This window comes from Nuphar pumila, chromosome 6, assembly GCF_984573655.1.
Source record: "Nuphar pumila chromosome 6, dmNupPumi1.hap1.1, whole genome shotgun sequence".
NCBI lineage: Eukaryota > Viridiplantae > Streptophyta > Magnoliopsida > Nymphaeales > Nymphaeaceae > Nuphar > Nuphar pumila.
The window spans coordinates 9563323-9575155 of NC_143254.1; positions in this window are offsets into that span (position 1 = coordinate 9563323).

The window sequence follows — 11833 nt, forward strand, 5'->3', positions numbered from 1 at the left end:
ATCTACATCACCAGAGATCGTTCATATTTATGCACCAACATGGTTCCTTTTAATGAATATAAATTGATTGGTGATTCCACGCAAGAAAACTAAAGTTGGTGGAACGCACGTAGTAGTTTTTTTTTCAACGAAGGAAAACCCTTGTCGAAAACCGGGTTACTTAACGGGCCTGCCTCCCTTCGCGGTAAAACTTTTGGTTGAGGATACAATTACCCAGCCTTACGTGCGCCAACGGGATTCAATCATAGGCCTTCAGCTTGACACAGGACTCCTCTGACCACATGGCTAACTACAAACCCATGCGTACCATGACTCTGAGATATGCAGTGCACCACTACTGCAAACTTTGGTGTCTCTTGGCTCGGTGGGGTCAATCTGACCCTAATTACTTGGCCAGGTCTCCCCTTGCTGCCAACTCTAACATTAACAAAGTCAGATAGAGCTTCATCAGAATTACCAGACCCAGAACCGATTATTTTTTGAAATGCTGTGACCCCACATTGAATCTGTAAGTGTTTGTCATGCCAAAATCTGGAGGTGCCTCTGGGGGTTAATAGAGATGGAAATCTTAAGGAGAAAAGTTTTTATATTGGCCTGTGTCAGCAGATAACTTTAATATTTAATTTTCATTACATCTCCATTTCTATTTTTCTTTTCTTTTATCCTCATTGACTCTGTTGATGTGACATTGAAAAAAAGATTAAAGTGTTGCAACATTGACTTAGCAAAAAAGCTTGTTTTATTATTATTATTATTATTATTTTACCTGGGTTACATGAAAGATCATGCTACAATTTTTTTTTATGACGAGGAACCTGCAGTCATTAAGCAATGCAATTCTTGCAAATCACGTAAATAGTGACAAAGTTCATGATCTCCAAAATTTTCACTGTCAAATGTCACACAAGTTCATGATCTCGATGTCTCTTACTGAAGCATTGGGGGTTCATGTATTTTTGGTCGGGATTGACTTACCCTAACCAGTATCAATGCCGGTGGAGTCTAGGTTTGTCAACAAAGAAAGGGATCTGATCAATTATCTGGTTCAGACTCATGAGGTCCGATTAGCATATAGAGCCAAGTATGGTTTATGAGATTTCATACCGGACTTAAGTCTTACCCATGTCCCAATTAGGATCAGCAAATTTTTTATATAAAATGTATAAAAAGTCAGTGTTTTACAAAGTTTAATCCAGTCTGATTTATGTTATACTTATAGGACCCAGATATCATTTTGCCCTTGGTAGGTCCGGTGGGACCTAGACCCCGTATTAGTACCTCGGAATTGGATCGAAGTTCGAACTCACCCACGTCTAGTTAAGGTATGACCCGTTGACATCCCTATATGTTCTGGATACTTGACATCCTAACCGTTGAAACATCCATCAATAATAATATTTTAAACAACTTAGCATGCTTTTGAGGGGAAAAGAAAAATACAAAAGTTACGTGCGTAAAAAGAAAGATACTTGAGAGTAGGGCTGCAAACGGATCGGATATGGTTGGATATCCGATCTGAGTGATATGTTTTTGGGATGTGGATCCCTTAAGTAAAATCGGCGACCTTCTTTCTTATAAGGTGAGAAAGCATTTTACAGCATTTGCAAACATGGCAAACCTATTTTGGTGGTTTCCAGATCTTAGTGTACGGCGAGAAGAGTTCCTAAAAGGGCATTTGTTACGCCCCCACTCATGAAAAACCATTTTCTCACGAAAGAAATGCTTAGGCAGGAAAGCTTTTCCCTCTAAAGGAAGTGCGACTCCGTGTTAATAGGAAAGAAGTGTCTTTACATAGGCTTTGCCACATATTTTTTATGGAGATGTTTGTTTTCTCGTATTAGAAAGACCATGAAACAAACGGCTCCTTAAATACTACATCTTTTTGTGTGTTTTTTACCTTATTTGAGTGAATAATAGGTTTTTGTTGCTCATGTCTTAGAATTGTTGTTTTATCTATTCATACCATTCGGCATTGGATATAAATTTTTGTACCCGGATCAAATTTCACTGGTGCACAGGTGTGTTCGTAGCTTTCAGAGGTGGGCCACGTAAGGCAGGGTGGCCGTCGAGTCTATACCATGGATCAATTTTCAAGAGTGTTGATGTTTTCCAGTGACATGCTTTGTACAGTTGTGTCTAGAGTCCGTTTTGCTTTGGTTGAGTCATGATGTAAGTGTTGAGTCACTTGTAACTTTCTCTAGGCCACCTTTGTACTTTGGTTCAGGTTGATCAATACCCTGAAGGGTTAACCCATAAATCTTAACTGTAATGCGCCTGCGAGCAAAATAGTGAATGAATGCAAATGCATTAAGCTTTCTTTGTTCACCCTTGTTGTGATTACCTTCAAGTGATTGCAATTTCTCTCCCTCTCTTCTCTTTCGCTCTCTTGCACTTTTTATACTCAAAGCTTTCGTAACGGCAAACGAGCAACCAAAAAGGCTTGCGATGGTAAGGAAGGACCATCGCGCCGCACTGGCCTATTGAAGAAACAAGCCCGTGACAAGTGATATAAGAGTCTGTTCTCGAGCTGAGGAAGGGACTTTGGAGTTGGTATTGAAAGACACACCAACAGGCCGCGATTTGTAAGCAAGACATCGTGGCGCTCCAATACAACTTGCGAAGCACCAAAGGTAAGGTAGTTGCCAAGACTGAAGATATGGGTTCACCTCGAGGCGATGAGTAGATGGACGAGACTGTCAATAGATTGGTGGCTGATGTGACTTTGCATGAGAAATCGATTTCACTCGCAGTTGAGTCGTTCAGAGCAATGGACGATGAGGTAACAAGCCTGCGAGAGCAGGTGAACTTGCTGATGTGACATGTTACATCACTGACTACGACAATGACCGCCCTGCAGACTAAATTAGGAGAGCTTCAGTTGAAGAACCACATTTTACAATGGATGATGACCCTAAATAGTGGAAATGACAATAGACCATCAATGATAGATGTTTTGAGGCCAACAAAGTTCAATGGTTCTAGAGACAACAAGGCCATAGAGAATTTTTTGTTTCAGATGGAAGATTATTTAGATATTCAGAATGTATAGGCCAAGGACCTCAGGGTGAAGGCTGTAACAACTCTGCTTGATAGAGATTTCATAACCTGGTGGAGACGAAAACATAGCGACATAAAAAGAAGACATTATGTAATTTATACTTTTGAGGCCTTAAAAACTGAGCTACAAAACTACTTTATGCAGCAGAATGTACAACGCTAAGCATAACGGTTGGTGTCAGAATTAAAGCACATTCGAGCCTTGATAGATTACATCAAGACATTCCAGAATCTCATTTTAGACGTACCCAATATGCCAGATGAAGACAGACTCAATTGGTTTATTATGGGACTACAACCATGGGCACTGCCTGAAGTGGAAATGAGTAATCCAGAGACTTTGAAAGATGCATATGTGACGGTTGAGCGCTTAGTGTATACTCAACGCAAGACCTTCACTCCATCGACCAAGGCCAGGAAAAAGCTGTTAAATCTTGGATCATCAAAATCTGTTGCAGTGAATAGAGGGAGACACGATGGGAAGGGCTGCTATCAACTGTATACCCACATTAGCAATTGTTAGCTGCAGAGGACATATCATTAACATATATTTAGGTTTACAATAATTTAGGGTACTAAACTACCCTACAACTACAAATAAAAATTACAACATAGCCATTATTAAGTGGCTGACACATATCACACGGGTCTGGATCTGGCTCCAATAACCCGATTCTGTTTTTCAAAAGCCAGTCCATGGAGGCAAGAAAGAGGATCAACACGACAACAAGGGTGAGACATCAACCCAACACTATTTTGACAGGAAATAGAACTACAAGAAGTACAACAACAACGATAACAAAGGGCTGGTTGTGACTTGATGGTTTTGTGGCGATAGGCATATCACAAAGCAATGTCTTAAGTGCCTCCTGAAGGATGACAAACAAGCCAATGCAGTACAAACAGAGAGTAGTGACACCAAGGTCGTGCAACTCAGGATGGGGGCCATGCAGACCATAAATACGATCAGAAGCTGTAGAGTGAAAAATATACCGGTCAACAAAGAACTCATGTACTTGAAAGTCATTACGAATAGAAAGTCTACTATGGCAATGGTAGACTTAGGGGCCACACATAACTTCGTCTCGTGGGAAGATGCAAAGTGGTTGGTCTTGAAGCCCAGGACCATCAAGATGATGAACTCTGAGGCCAAGCCCATCCTTGGTGAAACAAGAGATGTAGCTATCCAAATCGAGAGTAGGGCCGACAAAGCCCACTTCTTAGTGGTGTCCTTGGACGATTTTCAGATGATTTTGGGCATGAAGTTTCTTCGCAGCAAAAATGTAATGATGATGCCGAATGTGAAATCATTGACAATTATGGGGCCAAACTCTTTGCACACTGTGCAATGCCTTACTCTTGGAGGCAAGACTTCAATGTTGTCTGCTATGCAATTGAAAAAGGGTGTCAAGCAGGGAGAGTAGACATTCCTAGTTGTTGTGCGCACCGAAGAAGGAAAGGTTGAAGCAACAATGCCACTGACCCTTGCCCTACTGTTGGCAGAGTTTCGAGAAGTGATGCCCCCAAACTGCCAAAGCGTCTGCCACCGAAATGCGAGGCCGATCACAAGATTGAGTTGACCCTGAGAGCGAAGCCCCCTGCCATGGTCCCTTATCGCATGGGACCGACCAAATTGAAGGAGCTGTGCAGGCAGTTGGATGAGATGTTAGAAGCAAACACCGTCCATCCTTCAAAAGCACCATTCGATACTCCCGTACTCTTTTAGGTGAAACATGACGGCTCCAGACAGCTATGTGTGAATTACCGTGCATTGAATAAGGTCACGGTGAAGAACAAGTATCTGTTGCCACTGATAGTAGACTTGTTCGATCAGTTAGGCAGTGCCCGCGTCTTTTCAAAGCTAGATTTGTGATCGTGTTACTGGCAAGTGCGGATTGTAGATGGTGACGAGCCAAAGACATCTTGTGTCACTTGCTATGGTGCCTATAAATTTTTGGTGATGCCATTCGGGTTGACAAATGCTCGAGCCACATTCACGATATTGATGAACAAGATCTTATATCCTTACTTAGACAAGTTTGTGGTAGTCTATCTTGATGACATCGTGATCTATAACAACAACATGGAGGAACATGTCGGGCACTTATGAACGGTGTTTCAGGTGCTGAAGAAGAATGACCTCTGTGTTAAGCGAGATAAGTGTTTCTTCGGCCAGGAGGAGATAAACTTTCTTGGTCACATCGTGGGGCGTGGTTTGTTGCATATAGAAGGGCAGAAGATAAGCGTCATCCAGGAATGAAGTTTGCCAACCAAAGTGCGAGAGTTGCTGTCATTTTTTAGCTTGGCAAACTATTATCGATAGTTCATCGAAGGCTACTCATTGTTGTGCCCCTTACGAATTTGTTGAAGAAGAATCAAGTATGACTCTGGATAGGAGCCTACTAAGATGCCTTCGATGGCGTGAAGAAAGCCTTGGTGAGGGAACTTGTGTTGTGGTTGCCGGACCACACAAGACCCTTAGAAGTCTACACAGATGCTTTAGACTTTGCCATCGATGAAATTATCATGCTGGAGGGTCATCTGATTGCTTACAACAGTCGGCAAATTAAATGATACAGAGAGGTGCTTCACTGTGCACAAACGTGAGATGACGACCATCGTGCATTGCCTCAGGACATGGAGATACTTCATTCTAGGTGATCAGTTCATCATCAAGATGGACAATGTCGCCACGAGCTATTTTCAGACACAAAAGAAGCTAACACCCAAGCAAGCTTGATGGCAAATGTTCCTAGCTGAGTTCGACTTCGCTTTAAAGTATAAGGTGGGAAAGACCAATGTTGTTGTTGACGCCCTGAGTCGCAAGGCAAAACTGACGGCTGCATGGGCGGAGCCTTTCGAAGTTTACTTGAAAGGCACATTGCTGGACCGCATCTGCGAAGGTATGCAATAGGACACGAAAACACAACACCTTGTTTCCTTGGCGCAGGCGGAAAAGACTCGACGATTTTGGCTACGGGACGGGCTCCTCGTGACTAAAGGGGGACACGTCTTTATGTCGCTGTGAGAAAACCTTCACTGCAAAATGCTTACGGAGTGCCATGATACACTATAGGCCGATTATCCAGGTAAGGAGTGAACCTTAGCACTCCTTGAGCGCAGCTACTATTGGCCGCATATGAGAGACGATGTGGAGAGATATGTGCGAATGTGTCTCATCTGCCAACAAGACAAGAATACCAACTATAAGATTGCCGGCCTTTTTAAGCCCCTACCTATTCCAGAACGTCCTTGAGAAAGTATTTTCATGAACTTCATTGTCAGTCTGCTAAAGGTAGATGGCTTCAACTCCATCATGATGGTAGTAGATCATTTTTCTAAGTACGCCACCTTCATCCCAGCTTCGAAGGAGTACCCTACAGAGAAGACTGCAGAGCTATTTGGCAAGCATGTTGTGAAGCACTGGGGTGTACTAAGAAGCATTATGAGCGATCATGATGCTTGTTTCATGGGCAAATTCTGGCGTAAAGTGTTTCGACTACTCAACTCTGATATACTATTTTCAACAAGTTTTCACCCACAGACGAATGGATAGACAAAGCACATTAACAAACTGTTGGAGCAATACTTCATGCACTTTGTTAGTGCCAATCAGAAAGACTGGGTGAAGCTCTTCGACGTGGCCCAATTCTGCTATAATCTTTAGAAGAGAGAGTCTTTAGGTTGCAGCCCGTTCGAGATATCCACAGGGCATCAACCGCTGACTCTGCATACTCTAGCTGCACAAGAGAAGAGAAGGTCATCCTTTGCCTATCAGTTTGTTTGAGATTGGAACGAGCAGACCAAGCTGGCAAAGGCATTTTTGCACAGTGCGACTAAGATGAAAAGTGGGCGGACAAGCATCGCTGGCCTGCTGAGTTTCGTATTGGGGACCAAGTGTTGGTGAATCTTTATTCTGATCACACAAGCATCTTTCGTGGATGGCACCACAGACTGATCAGGAAGTACGAGGGACCATTCACCATCACCAAGAGAGTGGGCAAGCTGGACTTGCCCCCAGACTTTAAGGTACACCTGGTGTTTCACGTGTGCAACCTAAAACCATTCTATGCGGACGAGGGAGATCCAAAACTTAACGTGCTACAATGCGCTCATATCCAGTAGAGGGCCCCGACAACACAACAAATCGAGAAACATCTCAACAAGATCCTTCACTACAAGGTCAACTACTTAGGCAAAGCGAAAAAATATTTTATGCAGTGGGAGAAGACAATGAAACCGACGTGAGAGCCAACATTCCGGATGAAGAGCTGCTATCCAGATGAAGTCAGGGCTTACCATGAAACAAATGACACCGAGGGTGACACATGATTTGAAGGGGAGAGCATGTTCTTTTGTGACCTACTTTGTACAATTATGTCTAGAGTCTGTTTTGCTTTGATTGAGTCATGATGTAAGTGTTGAGTCACTTGTAACTTTCTTCGGGCCACCCTTGTACTTTGGTTAAGATTGATCAATACACAGAAGGGTTAGCCCGTAGATCTTAACTGTAATGCGCCTATGGGCAAAATAGTTTACAAATGCAAATGCATTGAGCATTCTTTGTTTACCCTTGTTGTGATTACCTTCAAGTGATTGCAATTTCTCTCCCTCTCTTCTCTTTCACTCTCTTGTACTCTTTATAGTCAAAGCTTCCGCAACGACAAACGAGCGATCTAAAATGCTTGCAGTGGTAAGGAAGGACCGTCGCACCACACTGGCCTATTGAAGAAATAGGCCTGTGACCGTTGCTGTCACATGTATAATAGAGGGAGGATATGTGATTGCACACTTTTTGTATGTTACTGTACCTGATCACGATCTATCTTCTTATCTCAAAACCTTAGCTCTTAAGCTAAAAAAACCTCTTAGCCAATAAAAAAGATAACTTCTAACCAATAGCCAATCAGATCTCACCACATCAATTATAAATGGATATAGATTTTTGGATCTTCGACACATAAGTTTAAGGCCCAACAACAGATTTGGGTGATCATGTGCAGCGGCAGACTTAAAGTATGCAATCACGTTGCACTTGATCACAATTCTAGATAACAAGGGTGTGGTCTTCTTTTCTAAAGCACCTTTCATCTACTGCTAGTTCATCAGTGACCATTGATACAAAAGGCAGCAAGGTAAGGTTGGCTTGACTGTCAAGGCTCTCTGCCTGGTCAGACAATCACTGTTGTGGAAGGGAATCAGGTTAGATAACTCGTGTGGGGTTCATGAGGCTCATTGACCCATTTTTAGTGGGAGCTTTTCAATTGTTAGCCTCATCAGTGTTCATGGTCAGGGGTGATAATGGACTCAGCTTGGGCAAAGAAGTCAGCCTGTTATCCACGGTCCCAGGACCAAGAGGGGCAGTTGAGTCTAATCCAATGTTGTTAAATTTGATCTGACTCGGCCCAAAGACAATAAAAAAGGGTCCGATTCAAGATCAAATTCACCTTGTGAACCGATTTTAATAATATTGGTCTAGTCCATGAGAGTGAGAGTGAGAGTGAGAGAGATGCAGCCAAGTTCATGTTTTATCAAATCCTAGTGATCATTGAGTGTTCATTTGCATGTTGTTTTGGTAGCAGTCATAATTCTTGTCTTTGGGAAAATCTTTGGTGGAGAATCTTGTAATATTTTAAAAAGTCTATTTTTTCTATCTAAAGAAATTTCTCGGAATATAAAATAAAAAATATATATAAATATATGGTAAACATGTAAATACTACAAAAATTGAAAACATAGCATAGGCAAAGGAAGGGTTATTTACCCCCAAAGAGTTTGACATGGTGGTCAAGGTTTAATTCTCATGGGTGTCCCCCCTCCGTGCAAGCCAACTCATAGCATAGGCCTTAGGAACAGGGGTCCTAGCCTCGGTTAATGCTGCCAGCACAGTCACCGGAGGTATGGCAGGTTGAGCCAGTGCGACCAAGTTTCCGTGTCGGGTGCGGTTTCTCATGTTATAAATTCAGAAAAAAAGCAAAGATCATTTGGCCAAAGAGCTTGGTTTAAAAAGCTATAAATTTTGAGCCAAACATCTGATACTATGTTTAGTAGCTTCTTGTGCATGTTTTTAATTTATAAAAATGCAACATGAAACATGTTGAATTTGAGCTAGGGTTCATCCTTCTTCAGTTTTTATCTGACAAGATTTAGATCCTAATCAACAAGGTTGAACACGAGAGCACAATGAGAGTGTTACTTCTTGTTGATTGATGATTACAGGGTGTCTCGGATTGGGATTGGTACTAAGCTTTGGATTTGACTGAGCTAATCTTGGAGCCTAGCACACAACTCTTTTGGGTGATGATGATTGATTTTTGGGGTGAAGCTGAGTTGGAGTGATCTTTCAAGTCCTTAAAATCAAAACTAGGGGCTAGGGATTTTAAACAAGTTCAACGAACTGAATATGAGGTGTTAAGCTCGGATCATTTTTTTTGGTAAATCAAGTCGAGCATGAGCTAATGATGAGCTAAAACTGAGCTGAATTTGAACTGACTCATTAAAAAAACTATTGTTTCAAAATTGGAATTAATAGAATCTGAACTCAAAACCAATTAAGCTAAGCTCAAGGGGGCACATATACAAAACAGTACAATGTTTTGAATCTAGAAGCAATATGATTTGAACTCCATATACCTATTGCTTGTAAGCCAAAAATTTGATAGTTTATTTTACACATACAAAACCTACTAAATGAAACATGATAGTGAATTTTTGGTATTTTTTTCAAAATTCTGACCACATAGATGTGTTCAGCATGATTGATTTACTAGAAATCAACACTTGGATCGTGCATTTTGGATGAAAAAATGGTATTTGGAGTCTCAAAATTTTATGAAAATTATAGACTGCTGATTTTGAAACCTTATAAAAACCTATCCATCCATCGGAATCAAATGTTCCAAGAAGCTATTCCTATAAAAAAAGCATATAGATCACATCTGTACGGTAAATTTTTAAAAAAAATGTCAGAAATTCATGAAAATCTACTATCATGTTTCATTTAGTAAGTTTTGTATTGTGTAGGGTTCCATTTCCTTATATATAAAAGCTGAGTCGAACACTTGTTTATTTTGAGAGTTTGAATGAGCTCAGCTTATCTCTTTTTCCATCTCTAAGTAGGGCTGGTCAACAGGTGAGAAAATCGGTAAGCTGAGCATGCATAGAGAGTGTTCGGCTAGGCTCACTATATATATATATATATATATATATATATATATATATATATATATATATATATATATATATATATATATATATATATATATATATATATATGATGATGATGATGATGATGATAGAGGGTAGATGGTTGAATTGGTTGGCCTATAAAAAGTTTAAAGTTCATGTCCTATTGTTTATAGCTTTGAGACTATTTATTTTGTAAAATGAATCGCTTGAATAAGTAGGTCTAAAAGTTAGAGTACATTTTTAATTTAAAATATACAATACATATACAATGTATTTAAAATGAGACAGCTTGAGTATGGCTTGTAAAACAGCTCACGGTATTTTGGTATAATGGGTAAGTTGGTTTCATTCCTTTGATGTACGTGTACAAGTATTGACTACATATGATTGTAACTAGAGGTGTCAACTGTCCAGGTTTGGTTCCGACCCAGGTGGAACCAGACCTGATCCCATTTTTGGGTACGATATCGGGTTCATACCCGGGTCTAATCGGACCCACCATAAAAGAAACCATACCCAGACCCGATAAGAAACTACATGAACCAGACCTGGGCCATATCTAGTAAAATAATATTTTTTATTATTTTTACATTGTAAAATTGAGGGTCTTAATCGGAACTTGGGTCGGGCCTAGGTCTGGTATAAAATTTCACAAACTATATCCGGATCCATGTATTAATCAGACCTTCGGGTTTGAACCCTGGTCTTCTTATTTGTCACCATATCCAGACCCTATAGGGTTTGGTACGGGTCGCGTACAGGTAAACCAGACCTGTTGATGCACCAAATTGTAACACTTTACATGATAAAGTTACAGCAGTAAGAGACAGGTAATACAAAAGTTTGGACGAGACTTCAATGCATGATTCAAGGAGATTAAAAGCAGAATAAATTTGGACTCCCACAATAGACAGTTGTTAGAAGTCGGTTTGGCGGCTAGAAAATGCTGTAGGGTAGTGGGAGCAGGAAGGAGAGGTAAGCACGAGGCATCGTTTAGTGAGAGAGCAAATGGGTTTGGCTGGCCTTTTTGGTTGTTTGATTGAGAAGACTCCATATTTTTCATAATGGAGCTGTGATACCATGCAACAACTCAAGGTATTTTGGTCTAGAGGGAAAGTTTGTTTCATTTACGTATACATATGACTGTTACACTTTCCATGATAAAGTTATATCAATACAAAAGATTGAATGAGATTTCAATGCATGATTCTAAGGGCCTCTGTAGCTGGAAGCATGGGCGAAATTGCCATGTTTGAAATCATTTTGGTACTTTTGCTTTTGCTTTCTATTTTTGGATCTTGAGCCTTGGATTGATTTGGATCAGTTCCCTTGACAGTTTAACTTGGGCTCTCCGTGAAGTCTAGTTTGTCCCTGCTCATCATAAGGGCACGTTTGGAAGCAGAAAAATAATAAGAAAAGTTAAAAGTAGGAAAGAAAATATTGAAACTTTCCCATGTATTTCAAATGAGAAAATTTTTGAAAGGAAAGTTTTTCTAAAACCTCACATTTTTTATAGGAAAAATTCTTCAATTCTTCCACCCAAGGGGGTGGAGGCATTTTTCCTATCAAAACTTTTTTTTTGCATTAT